Below are 16,144 nucleotides of genomic sequence, written 5' to 3'. Positions count from 1 at the left end.
AGAAATGTACAGTGAGGGTAACAGAAGAGCGTCACTTAAATTAAGGTTTTGACGATAGATTTTACAAAAAAAGAGAGATGCACGACGTCTTACGACGGGTTGACAGGTTAAGCAAATCAAGATTGTACTTCGTTAAAGTGAGCCATGCTGTGTGGGAGTAGTTGGATAAAATAAAACGTACTGGGCGCTTTCGAATCACTTTTATGGTGAGAATGAAGGCACTGACACGAAGATCCCAGATTAAAGATGCATGTTCAACTTTGGAGCAAACTAATATTTCATCAAGCTAAATATTTAAGTTGGAGGGCGGTACACTAAAATTAAGGGTAATTGGAGATCGCAGGGAAAGGCCTTCGCCCTGCAGAGGACATTTAATAGGATGATGATGATGACACTAAAATTACGCATATATAGCGCCATTCATCTCTGAATGGCGAGCATGTTTTTGAACTTAAACTATTAGTGCAAGAAATATATGGACCTAAATGCGAATGCAATCTTAGCAAGTCACAGGTCGATGCAGAAAAGCGCACCTGTCTGTGAGCCACGTTACACACGCATCTTAATACACAGATGATGCTGCAATCTTGGTCTGCGGGACTCTTCCAAACTAAACATTTCGCAGCGGTCGATCCACGCAGCGGTAGTGAAATGGTAGAGCCTGTATGTCGGTCGAACTGCCCAACTCCCGACACTGAGCATGGTGTCCTGCCCACGACTGCGGTGACCTTTCGCAGCGCTTTTAGCTGCTCACGAGTCGTGTCTCCAGGCAGCAACAGCGCAATGCACCGGCTAAATCGCTAAATCCTTTCTTTGGCCGCGAGTATGCAGCTGTTGGCGTTTCCCACGGCGATACTTGAAGAAAACCTTGTTAACGCGTGCATTTGTAATGAGTTATTAGTACTATGGCGTTGCGCTGGTTTGATCCAGAGTTCATAGTACAGTGTGTCCCAACTAAATTTAGCGAAAGTTTAAAAATATGCCGATGCACTTCTAAGACCACCCGACCTGACTTTTGTATGCAGTAAGTGCCATTGGTTTTTGTATTCTGATTATTTCAACAATTAGTCAAGAATAATTAGCCAACTTCTGAAGCGACGAAGCTAGGAAAGATTTCCAATTAGAAAGTTGTAGAGCGGTTTGCAAAACTTCTGAATAAACCGTTTCTAAATTTCTATCTTTTGAGTGTTAGTTGTTTTTCACTTACTGCAGACGCCCGTGGAATACAAAAAAACAGAAGAACGTGACGTGGCCGCTAGCGCGCCTTGATTGCATTGGTCGCAAACGTTCCGCGTACAAATGAACATAAACATCCAGTAGGGTGTGCTGCCGTTTAAGAGGCGACAGGGCAGCGATGCGGGCATTGGTTGTGCCATTTACGCCAGCAATCGTTATCGCTTGCGCTGCGACAACGGTTGCCCTGTCGCCTTTTAAGCGGCTGCACACCGTTCTGAATTCTATGTTCGTTTGTATGCGGAACGTTCGGGAGCATTGCAATCAGGGCCCAGGTAGCACAAAACAGATATGTAACGTTTTCGTAGCGCTTATCCAAGACGATAAAAACGGGTTAAAGAAGACACGAATGAGAGAACTTCGTTGGGGAAACGTCGTATATGCCTGCTATTTTCCGGCTTAATTACTCTCTTGAGACGATCTAGAACAGGTCTGTAAGATGTATTCGAAAAGCTGGTCTAGAAATAGGATTGTGAAAGACACAAATAATTCCTCTGCAAACACTATGGGTAACCAATTTCTAAACGTTTTCGGGACTTTATCAAAAAACTGGTCTGGAAGTGGTCTTGAAAGCTTTAGGATAATCTGACGCGAATTTTCACTGGTGCCAGGGGCGCGATCGGACATCGTTGTTCAAAACGCGCGTTCAGTTTCGCCTCACGCGACTGGCCTATGTCGCGCCGACGTCGTCAGCGGCACACGTCGGCACTAAAATTCCTGAATAATTCCAAAGTACAGACAGGCTTTGATCCAGCCGACGACACCAGCGATAGGCTGATCGATGACATGTGACCTGGCTCCGCCCCTTTGCCGCCATGAAAGTTCCTGCGTGCCGGGTGAAGTGCGCGCGTTTTGCCTGTTGTGCTATGCACATTGCTGCGATAATTGCGTTCCGGGAGGGCCGAATGGCCTTGCTACTTTGCGGTTGGGTGCCGAAACTGGACGAACGATGGCAAGAAGTTATTTTGCATCCCACGCGGCAACCAGAACCTAACCAGAAGAAAAGTATGCTTGCACAGAATTGGACGGAACGACTTTGAACTGCCGGTAACTGCACGGTTATGCGACGCAAGAAACACAGAACGATATAAATGTGTGATAGGAAGTATACACGTGCATGCGTCGAGCTGTGATAGTATTCAATTCACGCGCATGAATGTTGAGGGCGGAAGTTTGTGAATGTTATTTATTTTAGTTCGTTATGAGCCCGCTGAATAGCTCAGTATGACCTCGGATGCAAAGGACGGAAATGCCTTGTTGCTGTGCGGGTGAGTGCCGAGATCAGACGGAGGACGGCAAGAAGTTATTTTGCATTCCGCGCGGCAAACAAAACCTAACCAGAAGATAAATGTGGTCGCATAGAATCGGACGGAAAGACAGAACCGTCGGTAACTGCACGACTATGCGAGGAAAGTAACGTAGATCGATACGAAGGTGCGAGAGAAAGTGTACACGTGTGCGTGCAGAGCTGCGATAGTATTTCATTCACGCGCATGAATGTTGACGGCCGAAGTTTGTGGAGATTATTGATTTTAGTGCATTGTGAGCCCATTGGCCTAGCAAGTGCAGTATGACCTAGCATTCAAGTAAGTAGTGGGGCAGAAACGCATTAACTCGCTGACAAAGATCCGCATTGCGTTACGTGGGATAAAAAATAAATTTCAGCAGCGAATTCCACTTTCACACTTTCCTGTGTTTGCGCGCGTTGTTAACTGCGCTTTACAATATGTCCAAAAAGTCATTTCCAACTGTGCATATCCTAATTGTTTTTTGTGCATTGCATATGCGAATAAATATATTCCTAAGTGCCTGCATTACTCTGCTTTTAAAAACAAATACTGTATAGTCACTGCTACTGGCCATCAAATAATAAAGTGTAATAGTATATTACAATTTGTCAAAGTACATTACATACAGCTGCGAGCTCGTTCCTTCCAAGTTTCCCTTGCACTCGAAGAAGTTTCAGTAATCGGCGATGACATTTTACTGATGAAAAACACACAACTGCAAATTAGCATAAGAAAAACGCCAGAAGCGATACACGGATCGCCAGCAAAACACAGTGCAGTAATAGCTAGGCCAATCCGCGTGCGTTTCGTATAAGGGCGCCCTAATTCTTACGGGGCTTTAGCGGTGCACGGAGGCGAAAGGCATAAACACAACAATGCGTCTCATGATTCAAGTTTACGTGGCGACGTCGCACGGTTCACGAGAACAGTCAACCGCATTCACACACGCGCACACACTACGCTCGATGTTGGTGTGCCGCGACATTAGATCGCGCTGGCAGCCCGAACACGATCGAGGAGACTCGCTGACATGATCCATACCGCCGCTTTAGAATGTCACGACAGTTGCACTGGCTCGTAGCACTGAACCACAAAACAAAACAGTCGTCGTGTGATCGCTACACGACAAACACACTCAGCGGCAAGAAGACTGTTGGCGCACTCGTTTCCACACACATACAGGATGTTGTTTACTTGCCGTGACGGTCGCACGTTTCAGCGACGTTATGTCGAAGCTTGTCGGTCTAAGCTACTGTCAGCCTCCTTTTTTTACCCGAATTCTTCGTTCAAAGCAACCGCTCTGTGTACGCAGCACACTTACGAGCAAAAGAATTCACAGAGCAAACAGGATTAAGTGCAAGCAATCACCAAGGCTCGCGCGGTGATTGAGCGCAAACTAACGAAAGGTAAATATGCGGCCTCGCGAGGCGATCAAGCACTCATTCCGCTCTCTTGAGCGTTTTTCTTTCAGCGCCCATTTGAAATTAAAGGACTAGATTTAGCAGTTCGGGCCCTTCTTTCGTTTTTCACCACAGACAGGCACCAGTAGCGTTTTATTTCCGCGCGTGTGCAGATATTTTTTCACCTCACGAATGCCGCGGCGCCGCGGTTTAGCTTGGGCGCCGTCTGCTACAGGAACTTCCTAGGTGGCGCGCGCGGCAGCTGTCGCTACCTTGTTATAGAGGGACTTTAGTCGGCACGGCCTAGGCCAATCGCGTGAGGTGAAACTGAACGGGCGTTTCTATCAACGATCTCCAATCGCGCCCCAGATGAGCAGAAGTGTCGGTGTTGACTGTAAGAGCCATGGCGCAGTGCCAAGCATTGTTGCCCACATGGACGGCCTCTACCAAGTCGCATGAAAATGAGCCTGTTTGGAATAATGAATCCTTAATACCGCCTTTAGTAAGCTACGATGCTTACAACCAAGATGGGAAGGATATCCTGCAACGAACAAATGGTCACGTGTTGGCAGGCGGCCAGACCAAGGCCTTCATGTCAAGAGTGCATGAAATGAGAACATTGTGACCAAGCAAAAACACTTTATCAAAATATAACGCTTATGCAAGGTTCGAGCAAAATGTGTGATGAATGCAAATAGAAGTAAAAGTACATCAACAATGACAAAAGTCCAGAAAGGATTCGTAATGAACTCGAAAGTGAACATTCACTAGCACATAAACAAAATTCCTAGTACACATACAAAAATGAACAGAAAAACATGGAGTGTACTAAAGCTAGACATTCTTACACCCTTATGGGTGTTATGAGGGGTGCTTTCTGCATCTACACTCACGTCCACACCCTTTTAGCACCCTTTTCGGTTAAAACACCCTATAACAAGGGTGTATACCTCACATAAGGTGCGACTTTTCTAGAAGAAGGGTGTTAAAACGACGGCTGAATGGTGTTGAACGCATTGATGCATAAATCTAAGTAACGTGTACACGTCCTCGCATTGAGCAATGTGTGTATATATTGCATTTTTAATGCAAAAGCATTTTATGGCCTTTCAGGAAGGAAAGATGGCGTTTTCCGCAACAACAATCCATACGGGACCCTGCTTATGCCAATCTTGTCATTTCCCTTGAAAGCATTCAGAAAGCGTTCAGAACCGAACCGCCCTTTTATTCTCTCAAATTATTCACGTCATTCTAGCGTCACGTCCCTGAAAAGAACGCTAGGTCAACCTGACCATTGGTTACGTCGTAGGTACCTTCGTCTCTGTATTTGTCATAGAATATGGTACTTTAACCCTTCTCTTAAAGAAAATATCTTCACCACACCAAGTTATATCTCGTCTCGCATCGACTATCAACACAAAATAGATGTGCCATTCTTCCTTTTTGCCAAGAACAGCCACTGAATGGAACCGCCCTCCCGCCTCCACAATCTCAATTTGTGACACCACTAATTCAACATCGCTGTTCAAAGTGTCTTACAGTTTGATTTTATATGCTTGCCCTGCACTGGAAATATTGTATACTTTCACCCCTTCTTTCTGTTGTGTCTACTAGGCCTTGAAAGTATGTATAATAAAGCAATAAAATGTGACGTCATCAGCGTCTTGTATGACGTCAGTAGTGATATAGAAGGTAGTAAATAGAACGACGTTAATTATGAGCAATTATGAGTAAATAATGTAAATTAGGGTGGAATAAATTCGGTTAAGGTTCGTACAAACTGTAGCAAGGTGGATTACAGCAGATGAAGGTAGAATTGTGAAGGACACGTGACAGTGTACACGTATCACGGTCACGTTATAATTGCAAGTGTTTATCCATGAAGTCATTAAGTTTTCGCATTCCTAAGTGACTGTCGATGTTTTTCTAGGATTCTGATGTTACTGGCATGACGGCCACTCCAAAATGTATCATCGAGAAAATGTACGCACTTTCACTTATAATTTAATTATCACTATATTTTGTGCTGACAATTATATTATCATGCAATTAAACACTTCTAAGACAAACTGCAGTAGCAGAATGAAAACGCGCGAGCAACTTGCACAATTCTGCATGAATATTTCGGTGCCCTTGAAAGCCCAACAAAAAGTGGCGAAATTAAAGAAGCTGTCTGGATACATTGCTGAACAAACAGGGACGACCACGGCGGCCGCATTTCGATGGGGGCGAAATGCGAAAACACCCGTGTGCTTAGATTTAGGTGCACGGTAAAGAACCCCAGGTGGTCAAAATTTCCGGAGTCCTCCACTACGGCGTGCCTCATAATCAGAAAGTGGTTATGGCACGTAAAACCCCAAATATTACTATTATTATTAAACAGGGACGTGCTGTTAGACGAGCCTCTGCTGTAAAATGGCATCAACGTACATTTTGCTTGGTGAAGCCATAACGAAGACATGTATAGCGGCGAGATCACGCTGGAAGTTCTCAAATCCGAATCTCCACGTACCTTGCCTAAGTTATTCAGAGTTTTACTAAGCTACTTGTCTGCTTTCTAAGGGCATTCTCGGACACAGTTTGTAAGGCTCAGCCTATATATTAGGGGCTGGTGTCGTCAAAGCTCTAATTGCTTATCCGCAGCGTACGCTCTTAGAAACGCATTCTTCAGTCGCCTCATGAATGCTTACGCGTCGCTGTCGCAAGACCAGGATGTGAGGGTCTTTATCGAGCCAGGATATCGCTGTAACTACGCTGTGACCTCGCAAGGTTGCTTCGTTCGGATGCAGTGAATAATCTAATCGCACCAGCAGAAGCGCGCCAATCGTCTCGCTCACGGTCCCGATTTGTGTACTGTACCCTCAGGCATGCAGCACAGACTGCGCCCCCCCCCCCAAAAAAAAAGAAATGCTCGGCACGAAACGTAGTAGCAACTACCCGCCTCACCGCTCTAGTTGGAGACCACAAGGAAGCAGCAGCAAACAGGCGGCCATGCGAGTAAGCAAACCTGTCAGAATAAACGTTCAATTTTCGCGGCAGCTCCCTGCCCAATCAAAAGCGACCGGAAGTGATGGGACGACGCGGTTCCGTCACTTCGGCGCGCGGCAGGACGGGAAGGCGAAAGCTACGCCATTATTGCATTCTCCGGCTACATGAAATGCGTTCGCGTCTCGCGCTGTGCGAAATAATTTTAAACGTGGGATTAGTTTTGTGCGCGCGTAGAAAACCCTTGCTTTGTGAGAGCAGCATTCCGGGCAAGTTGGTAATCCATTGCTTAAATGATATTGCGCGACATAAAAACGACACGGACGTGAAAGAAGAACCATGTTACATGACTTCGCACTTCATTTCCTTGTAAGCGCATGCGCGATCTACGTTGCCTGACGCAGTGGCACAATAAACTTAGTTGAAAGTTTGCTCTTGGTGTGTCGTCTTCTTTCACGTCCGTGTCGTTTTTATGTCGCGCAATATCATTTAAACCGTGCTTTGTGTATTACTCGTGCTCCACTTCAAAGCAAAGCGTTCGTACGCACTGGAAGATGGATCCACGCACGCTGAGATGAGCAGTCGCAACGTGCCCTGTGCCGGCGGTCGGTAGTACTGCCATAATGGAAATTTTCAGGTAAGTGCCCATTTATTTGATATTTCATTGCTGGGTTACGTGTTTTTGTTTGCTCTAGAAGTATCTTACTGTGATCTCGTAGCATAATTTACTAATGTAAGAGCAAGAGCAGCTGCACTCCTAGTAAGGCAAGTTAACTACCTCGATCGCGCCCCGTCTTACATCGGGCGTGGTGTGCCTGCATAGTTACGCTTTGTTTCTCAGCGCTTGAACGTTCATAGATGTTATTCTTTTGTGCGTTCAGCGCGGCTTCTTGTAATGCATGCGGTCGCTCGCACTTAAGTTAAATGTGGTCGACCACTTTTGCGTCGTGTAGAAAAAAGACGACTGACTTTGAAACCTTTCGAAAGAACTGGCGCGGTATTGGTTCTCCCTGATGCGCTCGCGTGCTGCTGTTGCTGCTTGCCGTGTGTGTGTGTGTGTGTGTGTGTGTGGTGCGTACGTGTTTTGTGAGCGCGTTTCTCTGTGTGTGTGTGTGTGTGTGTGGTGCGTACGTGTGTGTGTGTGTGTGTGTGTGTGTGGTGCGTATGTGTGTGTGTGTGTGTGTGTGGTGCGTACGTGTGTGTGTGTGTGTGTGTGTGTGGTGCGTACGTGTGTGTGTGTGTGTGTGTGTGTGTGGTGCGTACGTGTGTGTGTGTGTGTGTGTGTGTGTGTGTGTGTGGTGCGTACGTGTGTGTGTGTGTGTGTGTGTGGTGCGTACGTGTTTTGTGAGCGCGTTTCTCTCTCTCTCTGTGTGTGTGTGTGTGTGTGTGTGTGTGTGTGTGTGTGTGTGGTGCGTACGTGTTTTGTGAGCGCGTTTCTCTGTGTGTGTGTGTGTGTGTGTGGTGCGTACGTGTTTTGTGAGCGCGTTTCTCTGTGTGTGTGTGTGTGTGTGGTGCGTACGTGTTTTGTGAGCGCGTTTCTCTCTGTGTGTGTGTGTGTGTGTGTGTGTGTGTGGTGCGTACATGTTTTGTGAGCGCGTTTCTCTCTCTCTCTGTGTGTGTGTGTGTGTGTGTGTGTGTGTGTGTGTGTGTGTGTGTGTGTGTGTGTGTGTGTGTGTGGTGCGTACGTGTTTTGTGAGCGCGTTTCTCTCTCTGTGTGTGTGTGTGTGTGTATGTGTGTGTATGTGTGTGTGTGGTGCGTACGTGTTTTGTGAGCGCGTTTCTCTCTGTGTGTGTGTGTGTGTGTGTGTGTGGTGCGTACGTGTTTTGTGAGCGCGTTTCTCTGTGTGTGTGTGTGTGTGTGTGTGTGTGTGTGTGTGTGTGGTGCGTACGTGTTTTGTGAGCGCGTTTCTCTCTGTGTGTGTGTGTGTGTGTGGTGCGTACGTGTTTTGTGAGCGCGTTTCTCTCTGTGTGTGTGTGTGTGTGTGTGGTGCGTACGTGTTTTGTGAGCGCGTTTCTCTGTGTGTGTGTGTGTGTGTGTGGTGCGTACGTGTTTTGTGAGCGCGTTTCTCTCTGTGTGAGTGTGTGTGTGTGTGGTGCGTACGTGTTTTGTGAGCGCGTTTCTATGTGTGTGTGTGTGTGTGTGGTGCGTACGTGTTTTGTGAGCGCGTTTCTCTCTGTGTGTGTGTGTGTGTGTGTGGTGCGTACGTGTTTTGTGAGCGCGTTTCTCTCTCTGTGTGTGTGTGTGTGTGTGTGTGTGGTGCGTACGTGTTTTGTGAGCGCGTTTCTCTCTGTGTGTGTGTGTGTGTGTGTGGTGCGTACGTGTTTTGTGAGCGCGTTTCTCTCTCTCTGTGTGTGTGTGTGTGTGTGGTGCGTACGTGTTTTGTGAGCGCGTTTCTCTGTGTGTGTGTGTGTGTGTGTGTGTGTGTGTGTGTGGTGCGTACGTGTTTTGTGAGCGCGTTTCTCTGTGTGTGTGTGTGTGGTGCGTACGTGTTTTGTGAGCGCGTTTCTGTGTGTGTGTGTGTTTGTGTGTGTGTGTGTGTGTGTGTGTGTGTGTGTGTGTGTGTGTGGTGCGTACGTGTTTTGTGAGCGCGTTTCTCTGTGCGTGTGTGTGTGTGTGTGTGTGTGTGTGTGTGTGTGTGTGTGTGTGGTGCGTACGTGTTTTGTGAGCGCGTTTCTCTCTCTCTGTGTGTGTGTGTGTGTGTGTGTGTGTGTGTGTGTGTGTGTGTGTGTGTGTGTGTGTGTGTGTGTGTGTGTGTGTGTGTGTGTGGTGCGTACGTGTTTTGTGAGCGCGTTTCTCTCTCTGTGTGTGTGTGTGTGTGTGTGTGTGGTGCGTACGTGTTTTGTGAGCGCGTTTCTCTCTGTGTGTGTGTGTGTGTGTGTGTGTGTGTGTGTGTGGTGCGTACGTGTTTTGTGAGCGCGTTTCTCTGTGGGTCGCTGTGTGTGCGTGCACGTGTTAGCTTGTCTGCCTGCATCCAGAGCATAAATAAATGATTAAGAAATCTGGTAGTGTGTTTCGCCATTACACTAATTCTGATCTTGAAGACGTGAATTTCCCATTAGCCCACATTTCCGTTGATGCAGACAACCGCTGAAATTGTGAACAGCAGGTTATTCGAGACTTCCTACGTATATAGCAATTGTCTGCAGGAGCTTTAATGAATTTTGATAATTTGAAATGTTGTTGTGCTTTAGAGGCATCATATGCAAGCTTTAGGTCTCTCCGGGTAGTTTGCATGCCCTTCGAGAGCTGTCGCCTATAGCCCTATTGAAATTCGTAACTAGAGTTGGGAGCACTGGGGAAGCTAGAAGGCTTGTCCTGGCTCTCGAGAAAGTGTTTAAGCTGGAAGTGTAGGTTGAGGGGTTTGGGGGTTGGTCACACGAAGGCTTTTTATTCCTTAGCAGTAGGAGTGTCAAAGGATAAAAAATGCAGTGTGTCAAGCGTGGGAAGCTGCTTATGTGGTAGAGGCTTGTGGGTGTGTGTGCGTTGTGTGTGCGTGTGTGTGTGTGCGCGCGCGTGCATGCATGCATGCATGCGTGCGAATTCGCTCCTCACAAGGAAGTGTGTGTGTAAGTGAGCTACTTCTTTGCTGGTGCTATTTGCCAAAAATTCGGAAGAAAACACAATTATCAATATAACTTGAAATAATAAGCTATGCAAAGCATGCTGGCACAGTAGCGACAGCAGCATGCGAGCATACAAACATGCAGCTGTGTGACAATCTTAATGCATTCCTGCAACATCTGGAAGGAAGCTTGCTTTTTTTTTCATTAAGCAGCACAAAGTCCATATTTTTTGCTTTTCTCGTGCAAACCAAAACGAGGCTCATTGCCAGTGATCTTGTCTTTCATTCTAATAGCATTTGTTTATCTTGAACTTAGAGCTTTGTTTCGCGCAGGTCATGCAGATGATAGCAGCAATTTCACAATACCCAGCCTTGGTGCCCTCCATCAAGAGCAAGCCACTTGCGTTCGCCGTCAGGCAGATCGATGGTTGATATCTTCTAGGAAGCAGTTGGGAAGACAACATTGTAAGTAGATATAGGTGTGTAGTTTAATATAGTAAGCCAAGTTATAATTTAAATCTCTGAGGCTCCTTGGCGGCCTAAGCTTGATATCATGTGCAGTTGTGTGTTTTTAGATATTGCCGATTGTAGTGCATACTGCAGGTATGACTGCTGATCCAAAGCATACACTTGCATTTTGTTGATGCCCTTTCATAATGAGGATTTTTTTGTGCAAGAATATTCCCAGACTGGGGGGCATTCCAGCATGATATTCTTTATTGTGCATTCAGTGCTAATTTCGTATGACCTTCCTCCTACCCATGTTTTTGCAGGAAAGGAATATTTCTTTACTCTATGCAATGAGCTTGTTATTTGCTCGTTGCATTACTCTTCTACCTTTAATTTAATCGCGTATAATTATCAAAATCTTAAAATTTGAGCGGTTTTTATTTCAAATACAATATCAAAATGCGTCGGATTGCAATCTAGACCAAGGGATTTGAAGAAATTACAAGAAACTAGCACCTCTCGTGGGTGCTAAAAAACATTTCCGCAGGCATTGCGCCTATTTCTTGTACTGAGCTAGCTGCTCATGAACATTGCATGCATATGTCATTTCACGCAGTTTTGCAGGATATAGCAGGCCTATCAGTCACTAAGCACAACCTTTCCTCATTTGCATCATGAAAATCTGCCTCATGCTTAATTTGGGACAAGTCTTGAAAAATGAATGTTTCATAATTTTGAAACTACACGAAGTATTGGTTGGGGCTTTGCAGTTTTCAGACAACTTGACCATGTTGAACCTAGCCATTACAAGACAAGAAAAAAACATGCACAGGAGGACTCATTAAATCAAATGCAATGCTGTGGTGATTTTCCATGTGGCAAAATTTACATTTAGGTGGGAGAGGGCGGGTAGCCAATTTACAACCATTGCGACTCATGCGGATAGTGGCAACACAGGATGAGAAATGGTTGTGGCTCTGAGGTTCGTTGAATATGTGAACACTTATATACAATCCCTGCCCCCCCCCCAAGTGAGGGGTAACCGTGCAATATATTTTGGGTGGTAAAGATGATTTTTTTAGGAGACAAGAAATTTGAGGCTCTAGTTGAGAGGCTACACAAAGGACCATGTATGTATTTGCAGAATAACATAAACTGCCTAGGAGAGGTATCACAGTTTAGAGCATGAAGTCGAAAGTGGGTGCATGACGAAGGATCATAAGTTTAAATAAACTTACGATCTTTGGGAATACTACTTGTCACCGTATTGCTAAGTTAACTCATTGAAAGAAAGGGGCCTGCTCTAAGGAAAATAGTTAACACATGCTAAATTTTCAAGGAAAGTATGCCGAAATGTCAATTACTAAGTTAGTAAATAAGAAATACACAATAAATTTTAGGATACAGAAAGGGTCTAATAAACTGCATTGGAGAGTTGAAGATTGTTGGGCTGGATGCATGTATTGCAGGGCAAATGAGAATGCCAGTGCGGGTTCCCACATTTTCATTTTGTGTGCACTCTGTAAAACTACTCTTTGTCTCCTAGTGTAATAATGTTGTGTAAAAAGAGCCATTTTTTTGTATTGTGCATGTCAGTCTTAGTGTGCCATATCCCATAAGGTTCTCAGTTGCAGTACTTATAACGTGTAATGCAGAGATGTATTGCAGATTTCATGTCAGTTTTATATTAAGGTCACATATACACTCTTTGACAAATGTCTGTTGTTGAGAGATGTCATCGGTAATCTTTAAATTTCATTCACTCGTACTTTCTATGGTGAAAAGGCTACTGTAAATTTATTTGCTTTTGCTGCTGTATGTGCCTTGTTGTATTCACAGTGACATAGTGGTTTAGTGTTCGCAGTAAATGCAATTCCTAAATTTGGAAAATAGACATTTCTCCTACCTTTCACCTGTCTTGCCCAGTTGCCTGAGCTGTGCATTGTTCCCAGTAATATTAATTAAGTTTGTTACTTTCAGGAGCTTGTTGCCTTATCAAATTTTCCACTGTGTACATGTGTAATTGCACAGACTGAACTCTCATGATTCTCTTATTTTGCTAATGCAGGATGCAAGATTCCAGCAATGCCATGCGCTGCATTTATTGGGCAAGATGCTCCGAGAATGGACTCCCTGCACCTCGTGGTTAACCGTGAACATTTTTTTTCTTTTGGAAAGCTAAACGTCATTTGCTGCATCAATTGCATTCTTGCAGCTCAGATGTGTACTATATTTTTTCTAATTTTGAATCAATTAATATTCACTGTTCAGTATGAAAAATGACGTACAGTCAAGGACAAGGACTGCGAGAGATGGCATACACTGCGCTGACTTCCAACAATATTTTATTGCGTTGCCACATCGTGTGTTTTTACACAAGAGGGGTCATGTACAGAAAATGAAAGGCAGTCACAAGGGGTGTTCTAACAGCAAGTCGTTGTACTAAGGACATGGTCGCTTGAAAAAAAATCACAATTTCTATCTGTGGAGATACAAGACTTCACTAGGGGTCAGCGTGATAGAGGGGGCACTAACGCACACACTACCCAGTTTTCTGGTAAAATCAGCTCCAATAATGTACCAGATGAGCGGTGTCTCGCTAGAACTTGCGTATCTTCAAAGAGGGGCATGCAGCGGCAGTCCCGGCAATGAATGCCCAAGTGACCTTGAACAGTGTTATGGACGTTATAGTGCACTCTTAAACGATCTATAGGCACCTGCCTGTCCGTCCAACGTATTTACTGCCTCAGAACAAGGGAATATGGTAAACCACATTCGTTGCACATATCGCAAAACGTTTTCTGTGCCCGACAGAGCAAGAACTCTGACGCCATTTAGGCGCGTTTACACGCTTACAGAGCTTTGCCAGCTTTTCCGGGGCTGAGAAAAGGACTGGGATTCCTGGAGGTTGCCGAATCTTTTTTAGCCTATCGGAGACATCACGCACATACGGTAGCACTGTGAATATGTGTCTATCAACTGGCTGGTTCCTTGACTGAGTGCGCTCATCACGTTTTGTGCCCTTCAGAAGCTGTTCTGCTGTGGCTGAAAGTAAGGCCAAAGGGTCTTCAACCCTAGAAAGGCAATTTTTCAAAGTATTGTTTCAGTCTGAAAAATGTTGGCCAGTTATGCTTACATTAGCATACAAAATAACAGGTGTCTTGTGCGTTTTCTCTGCATTTTAATTACTTCCCTAATTCACCTTTGCAATATCCTTTTTTTTTCAAGGCATCAAAACTTGAATTTTCGTTCATTGAGCCTTATACTGAAAATGTATTCCTTTATGTGGCCAAAAACACTGCGAGGTCAACTCAGGCTCTTTCAGTGCCGCTATACATAGTTTCTTCTCTAATAACAGATTTGATCAGTAGATATATTTTAGATACATTTGTGAGAAATGTACATGTTCTTGTACTTACCTATGTTTTTGGTGATTGTGCATGTTTATATTTCATGTGATTTATGTATATCTTGTACTCTGTATTGCAGCATGCAATAAATATATTTACATTTTTCTTGAAAATGCAGCATACTCGTACCAGTCTGTGTCATGTTATGTGGATCTGGAAATCGTGATAACCGTTGGTGTTGATATACATGCTCAAAAGTGACATTTGCTAGGTTGTATTTGTGCAGCGAAGACAGGTTTTGCAATATACACCGTGAATTACTAATATGTAATGTGATCCACACATACAGGTGTGTGTGTGTGCCCATCGAAGCTTTAAGGCCAGCTGTTCGACGGTGCGTTTGGTAGCCGAACTTGAACCTTCTGGCACACGCGAGAGTTACGCGTGGATAGCTGTACATAGTAGTAATGGAAGGCGTGTACTGCCGAACCTGCCTTTCATACACACTAGAAATAAAAGGATGTACACTCTTCCTACACCCACATAGATGGGTGTTAATATGGACTTGCACCCCTACACCCTAAATTTATTTTGCTGGACACCCTTCCTCTAGGGTACTATAATTGCACCCCAACTGTAGGGTGTAGACAACAGCACCCTTAGGGTGTTCGTCTGGCGACAAACTGATTTACACCCTTAAGGGTGTTAAAATGTTTAGTGTGTAGTAAAGAGCACTTGCTATTAGATGGACTAGAGTTATCCAGAAGTGCCATCGGAGCGAATGGAAGAAGTAGACTGAAAAATGCAGGAGTTTGAATCGGATGGTAACTGCCTCCAAGCAATGTTACCAATCAGTTAGAAGCTTGAAAGGAGCCCAAAAAGAAATACCACCCCATACCATCATAAAACGATCCTGTGACAGAAATCAAACAATGGGAACAATGCAAAATTGGAAATATTGCATTTAGGATATATCAAAGGTAATGGCGAGAAAAATAACCATACAACAAAAAAGCAATAAAGTGAAATTAGTACAGAATACTTAAACGGAGGATTCAGTGTAACAAGTGAGCCCTACTGTAGTACAGTGAACGATGAGACTTAGTAATGCTGCATCTTGCCACTCCAGAACGTGAGAAATGAATATGCAAGCCTCATATTAGAAACTTACATAAACATGGAAATAAACTGGAATACACTGGAAGCTGCATTTGTGTAACAAAGGAAGCAATGGTCATAATAAATAGTAATTGGTTTATCTAAATAGCCCTGCACGAGAGGCAAATTTGTACCACTTTGGCAAAAACAAAGTTGCAACGAATAATTTGCGAACAAGCAAATACAATAATTAGCACACTGACATGTCGCACTTTGCGCACATCTCCGGTCTCCTAAAGTAAAGAAAAGCACTCTCAATGAGAAAAAGGTTCAACATATGTAGCCCAGAGCGAATTCTTTGCCAGTTCGCCCACACTTTCACATCCAAAAATATTTGCCACAGAATCCAGGCACAGTTCCACTGATGTTTACCCGTTCACGCCCACTTTCACGTCCAAAAATATCTGGCACACAGTCCAGGCAGAGCTTCATCGATGAGCACCTTTAGAGCACACTGCTCAATATTCCGCAGTCCCGCTGGAAATAGAACAGCCGCACATGCTGGTAGTGGTTTCAATGTAGACACACTTGCTGCCTTGGACATGTACGCCCAGATATCTGCACTGGTTCTCCATTTTGTCGAAGTAGACACACTGATGCACTACGATGGTAGTTGAACTTTTTTGAATGCATAAGCATTGGATTCGCCAGAAAGACTTGCCCACATAGCACCGCTGGCACATATATACACTTGCTCTTCACTCAGTAGCATTGAA

At 44.7% G+C, this 16,144-nt stretch overlaps 1 protein-coding gene and 1 long non-coding RNA gene across 4 annotated transcripts in view; both read left to right on the top strand.

The window, feature by feature from the left end:
* LOC142590718 (beta-hexosaminidase subunit alpha-like) overlaps positions 1-16,144 on the top strand; it is a 190,130-nt gene that overhangs the window by 12,741 nt on the left and 161,245 nt on the right. The gene's annotated exons all lie outside the window — the stretch shown is intronic.
* LOC142591666 (uncharacterized) lies at positions 7,310-14,575 on the top strand. Its single transcript, XR_012830485.1, has 3 exons — positions 7,310-7,544; positions 10,804-10,935; positions 12,989-14,575. It is a non-coding gene; the product is annotated as an uncharacterized LOC142591666 (long non-coding RNA).

Source organism: Dermacentor variabilis, chromosome 8 (genome assembly GCF_050947875.1).
Source record: "Dermacentor variabilis isolate Ectoservices chromosome 8, ASM5094787v1, whole genome shotgun sequence".
NCBI classification, from domain to species: Eukaryota; Metazoa; Arthropoda; class Arachnida; order Ixodida; family Ixodidae; genus Dermacentor; species Dermacentor variabilis.
The sequence above is the reverse complement of the archived record's forward strand: the minus strand, read 5'-3'. Positions and strand labels throughout refer to the sequence as shown.